We start from the raw sequence: 5,953 nt of genomic DNA, 5'->3' as shown, positions 1-5,953 counted from the left end.
TTCAAAAATCCAATGGATCCATGATCTCATCATTGTGGGTATTCCCTCTAACAATTAAAATTTCAACCCATCTATGCATATCCATCTTGTGCACCTCTCATGGCCATCAATATGCTGGGGCCTTTTCTCACTTTCTCTTCATATTTCAAGAATGCCGATGGAGCACATGGACTCTCCATTAGATAGATACCTCTCACTCCTGATCTATGACCAGCCCATCTTCTTTTTCAGCCACTCATGTCTTTGATGACATCCTTGAGGGTGCTTCTCCCACAAAAGCTTTTTTCATGCAATGTCCTGTGGCCTAGTCACACTGTCTTTAGGCTTCTCCATTGTCTTATGAATGATCATCAATTTCAGTTCTTCAAAGGATTCCAGAACGTGCCACACAATATCACTGGAAAGTGCTGGGGTTAAAAAAATAGACCTGTGTTTTAGGAGAAGCTTAATTTTGTTTTAAAAAATCATTGTAATCTAGCTTACTCTGCTCTTCTTATTCAATCCTGGGCCCAGCTCATCCATTTAAGTGCCTAACTAAGATATACATACCAATAGATGTTCTCTATAGGCAGCCCCTCTAATTGCATATCCAAGCCTGCACAACAGGCTTTAATCATCCACTTGATAGTTCCTCTGTGGATAGTCAGAAAAAACTCTTTTGCATGATTATAAATGTGCTGCAAAAATAATGTTAATGCAGAAGACTGGACACATCATTTACCTGCTCAGACTCTTTTATTGGTCCTAATTGCCTTCAGAATAAAACCCTTTCTAACCGTGTGACCTTAGATAGGACATTTAACATCTCTGAGCTTGGAAATAATAACACTTGTACTCCCAACCTTACAAGATTTTTGTGTGTTAGTCAACAGTCAGTCATCAAGCATTTGTTAAGCCCTTAGTATCTGCTAAGCATTATTCTTGGTGCTGGGAATACAAAGAAAGGCAAAAAATAAATCCCTGCTCTTAAAGATCTTACATTCTAATAGGAGAAATATCAGGCAAACAACTTATTTTTACCAAGTCATTTGTCAGAGACTAGAGGAAAGGAGGATTATTTCTTTCAGCTCTGTTATACCCACAGCATAGATTTCTTCTGTGCATATTTGATCTGGCATTCCTCTTGACTTCAGTTCAGGGAATTAGGAGTTACAGTGGATGGTATTTTAAAGTCAACCAGGATATCAAAGCAACTATATCACTAAGAACAGAGCATGTCACATTATAAATGCCAGTAGAATATGATACCATATTCCTATTACCTCTAGAATCAAATATAAAATCCTCTGTTTAATGTTCAAAGCCCTTCATAACCTAGCCCCTCTCCCATTTCTAATCTTCCTACACCTTATGTCCCACTACATACTCTTTTATCCATGGACACTAGCCTTCCTACTATTCCATGAATAAGATATTCCATCTCTCAGCTACAGACATTCTCTCTGACTGTCCCCCATGCCTGGAATGTTCTTCTTCTTCTTCTGACTCTTGATTACCCTGGCTTTCCTTTAAAACCCATTTTCTATAGGAAGCCTTTCTCATCCCCTCTTAATTCAAACACCTTCTTTCTTTTAATTATTTCCTATTCATCCTGTATATAGTTTGCTTGAACTCAATTGTTTGCCTACTGTTTCCCCTTTAGATTGTGAGCTCCTTGAAGGCAGGGACTGTCTTTGCCTCTTTTGGCATCTCCAGAGTTTAGCACAGTGCCAGGAACATTGCTGTTGTTGTTGTTCAGTCACTTAGTGACCTCCATGGACTACAGCATACCAGGCTCTTCTATTCTCCACTAACTCTTGAAGTTTGTCCAAGTTCGTGTGCATTGTTTCCATGACACTACCTACCCATCTCATCCTCTGCCATTCCACTTTACTTTTGGCTTCAATCTTTCCCAACATCAGGGTCTTTTCCAATGAGTACCTTCTTTTAATTATGTGGCCAAAGCATTTAAGCTTTAGTATTTGACCTTCCAGTGAATAGCCTGAATTAATTCTTTGAGTATTGACTGAATTGATTTCTTTGCTGTCCAAGAGACTCTCAAAAGTCTTCTCCAGTACGACAATTTGAAAGCATCAATTCTGCAGTGTTCAGCTTTCCTTATGGTCCTACTCTCACAGCCACACATTGCTACTGGAAAAACCATAGCTTTGACTATATGGGCCTTTGTCGGCAAGGTGATACCTATGCTTTTTATGAGGCACTCAGTAAATATTTGTTGACTGATTGACTCTTCACTATTTCTACTAGGATAAAATGCAAACTCTTCAGCATGGCAATTAAAGTCCTTTGCCGTCTAACTCCAGCCTACCTTTCCATGACCATTTTGCTTTACTCACTCTATTTACTCACCATTCTTTAGTCTAGCCAAACCAAGTTACTTGCTGTCCCTTGAATTCAGTACTTGATCTCCTCCATTTGCCTCCACGCCTCTGCACAGGCTGCCTCCATGTCTGGAATGTTCTCCTTCCTCATCTCTGCCTCTAAGTAGACCTGCCTTCCTTCAAGGTTTAGCTCTGGTGCCCTTTCCTGCGCAAAGTTTTTCCTGATTCCTTATTTGTAAATAATCACTGCTTCTTCTCCGGATTAAATTTGCATGTTGTATCTTGCAAGCTTCTTAAAAGTGAAAAGTATATGTCACGTTTGAAATCTATCTTCCCTAATGTATCTGTCTTATAAGTTTGTGTTCTATGTATTGTTTACTTAAATCTTACATATGTATACACATATAACAGACATTTCACTGATTTAAACTAAGATGGGAATTGAAACTCCTATCCAGAGCCCACCCTCAGAGACCATAATCTCAGTGTTTGCTTAAGGAGACTGTGCTAATTCATGCCTTTAGGTTTGCCTTCTGCATAAACTGCACATCCTCTCTCTGCTTTTGCACGTGAAACACTGAAGACTCAGTGAGCAAATTCATCTCTAGGGATACCTAGAGATAGGATACAATCTCAGGAACATGGAGTAAGTGTAGATCAGAGTGAGACAACCCCTAGGAGAGAACTTCTTTGATTTCCTTCAGCTGCTGGTCCCCCCCCCCCACATAAAAATCACCTTATATTTAGTTTGTTTATGTTTCGTACTTGTTTTATAAATACCGACATGTGTACATGTTGTCTTTCAAGACAAAATGTAAGCTCCTTGAGGGCAGAAACTCTCACGTTTGTTTTTGTATCCCTAACACCTAACACCTAACAGAAGGCACTTAATACATGTTGGTTGATCGATTGGGTGTCTTTTATCTATGTAGAGCGCACATCAAAGCCCATTTGCAAAAAACGCTCCTCATGGGTGGAGACTGATTATACAATGCTTAATGCCTGTATATGCAGCAGAGTTGGCAAGAGCTTGGAAGAAGAGAAATCTAGCTTCGCTCTTTGAGAGGGAAAACACATGGTTCTAGACTTCAGGTTCCAGCAGGGAAAGAAAGATTCTAGGAAGAAGCTGGCATGTAGAGGGACCAGAACTTCAATAATATTCCTATCCATAGTTTACTACACTAGAGATTAAGGAAGTTCCTCCCAGGGGAGATCCTCTTTCTCTCTCTCAGTTGAGCTAAGATATCTTGCTCCCAATAGAATAACTCATTTACTCCACAAACTATCTTATTTATACTTTCATCTGTATACTTTCTCTGATTTCTGTTTTCTTCTGTCTTGGATTTGTTTGCTATTTATGACATGTGTAACTGGCATTTGGTGGAAAGGAGTTGAGCCTTGGATATATAGCTTGGAGTACTCCTTCCCCATTAAAGGATAGTGATCAAGAGTTCAGCTTTGAACTAAAAATTACTTCCCCTGGACTGACAATATTTATGGGGCAGATAGATATAATTCTAGCCCAGTATCCCCTCTCTCTGAGGAGAAAAGAGTGGCTAGACTCTGGCACCAATCTCCTTCTTCCCCTCCTGGTAGAAATCAAAGTTTCCCTTGGAGAAGGATAGATGGAGGGTATTTTAGAGGTATCTATTCACACCCCCCATGAGCCGAAATAGATAGACCTATGCAGATAACATATATTGGCAACACCAATTACATACCCCCCTTACATCTAGAACCAAATAGATCATGAGGAACATCTCCCCATTCTTATCGGTGTCATCCAGGCTTTAAGGACAGCCAACCTGTCTACAATTCTCTAGCCTAGGGGTAGGCCTTGAGGCCACAGTTTCCCCACCCCTGTTCTAATCTATGAGAAAGGGGGATAAAACTGGAAAATCTGTTCTTCAGGGTTCCACAGGTCAATATTCTAATTTGCTGAATGACAGCTTTCAACAAACAAAACATAAACCTTTTCAATTTTTATAACCATTACCTCTGTGACAAGCTAGGTCATTGTGCAGACTTCCTGGGCAATTTGTCCAGGCTTAGACTATTTCCCCAAGCACAATGAGAAATCAACATTATTTTACATGTTCTATAGGTTCACCAACAGCATGAACGAAAGATATTCCAGGTTTAAAAAAACTGGAATAAATAACAGACATATTATTAATATCTGGCAAGGACCAATACATATCCACCATTGGCAAAATTAGCATTCAATCATCTTTCAGGCAGAACTTGCTTGCATTTGTTTTTTGTTGTTATTTGGGATTTTTCTCTTCTTTTCTTGTTCCCCATCATTTTCCTGAAAATGACTTATCCAGTCATCTCTTGCCCACAGGATCAGGGCCCACATTTTGGGTTGGGAGACATGATGAAAAGCTGACACTTAAAAGACCTAAAGTCATTTTGACAGAGGCAAAGCCCAGCAGAAGCCTGATCATTTACATTTTTGAGAAAGTGCCTGTGAAAGCCAACTTTTCACGAGATACTGCTGATTGAAAACTGGAGCCCAAGTGGCTTGACGAACACAAGCGAGAAGCTTTCAGATACATACTTAAAAATGCCTGCACCTCCCCCACTTCGGGTCAGCCTTCCCTCTCCCAATCATCCTCTACAAACAACTTGAAGAACAAACTTAACTTTTCTAAACAAAAATAATTTCATCATTTTGTGTGGCATTAACACCCTGCTACTTCGATATGTTATCTATATTTTTCTTGTTGACATTCAACCAATTCAGAGCTAAAAATCCATCCTCCAGTTTTTCTGTGGGTCGTAAATCATGAAAAGGTTATATTTTATGAAAGCTGAAGCTGAGAAGTAAACAGCATATTTATATCCAAAGAGTTTCATCTATTAAGCAGCAATGACAGGGCCCTCTGGGCCAAAATCTAGTTTTCTTACTTAAAAAGCTTAGTTCTTTTGTAGACTCCTGCAGGGACCTATAACAGTTGGAATTGGGTTTTTTATGCCTTTGAGGCCTCCGAATGAATGTTACAGTTTTCCATTATTTTCTTTTTTTCTTTTGAGAACACTAGGCTACCTGCTTATTGCCTAAAACCTACACCCCATGACTGTTTGGTTGTAAAATCTGTCTTCCACCCTTTCTTCTCACATCTTACCAACAGCCCCAATCTTGGTTTAGATGCAGCCACATGCCGGCTTATTTGACATTCCATGTGACCTAGAGGACTAGATTCTGGGCTCCCCAGAACTAATTTTGCCTTCTGTCACTCATCGCATAGGAAGAAGTCTTCTGCCAAGAGGAAGAGACTGTGCTCGACCTGCTCTGCCTTGCAAAAATCATTACACCTACTCCTCCATCTTCCAGCCTCCTCTCTCTGGGAGAACAGTTTGAAATCTAGAGCATTCTATAATATAGCAAAAGAAAAAGGGACAAGTTTGAAGCTTGCATTTCACATCCACAGTCTGCTATTAAAATGTTAGTATTCCTGCACCTTAGGCTATTAAAAGATGATGGAACTGTCCCTCTGTGAATGGTGTAATTTGTGGTCATGAATATATATTCATCCATATATCTCATATCCTGATTACATCACACAAGGACAGGTTCAGAGTCAGCAAATTGATCACCCCCTAAACTAGCCAAATAATCACTAACA

This window comes from Vombatus ursinus, unplaced genomic scaffold (assembly GCF_900497805.2).
Source record: "Vombatus ursinus unplaced genomic scaffold, bare-nosed wombat genome assembly UNPS02014833.1, whole genome shotgun sequence".
In the NCBI taxonomy this organism is placed as follows: Eukaryota; Metazoa; Chordata; class Mammalia; order Diprotodontia; family Vombatidae; genus Vombatus; species Vombatus ursinus.
The sequence above is the reverse complement of the archived record's forward strand: the minus strand, read 5'-3'. Positions refer to the sequence as shown.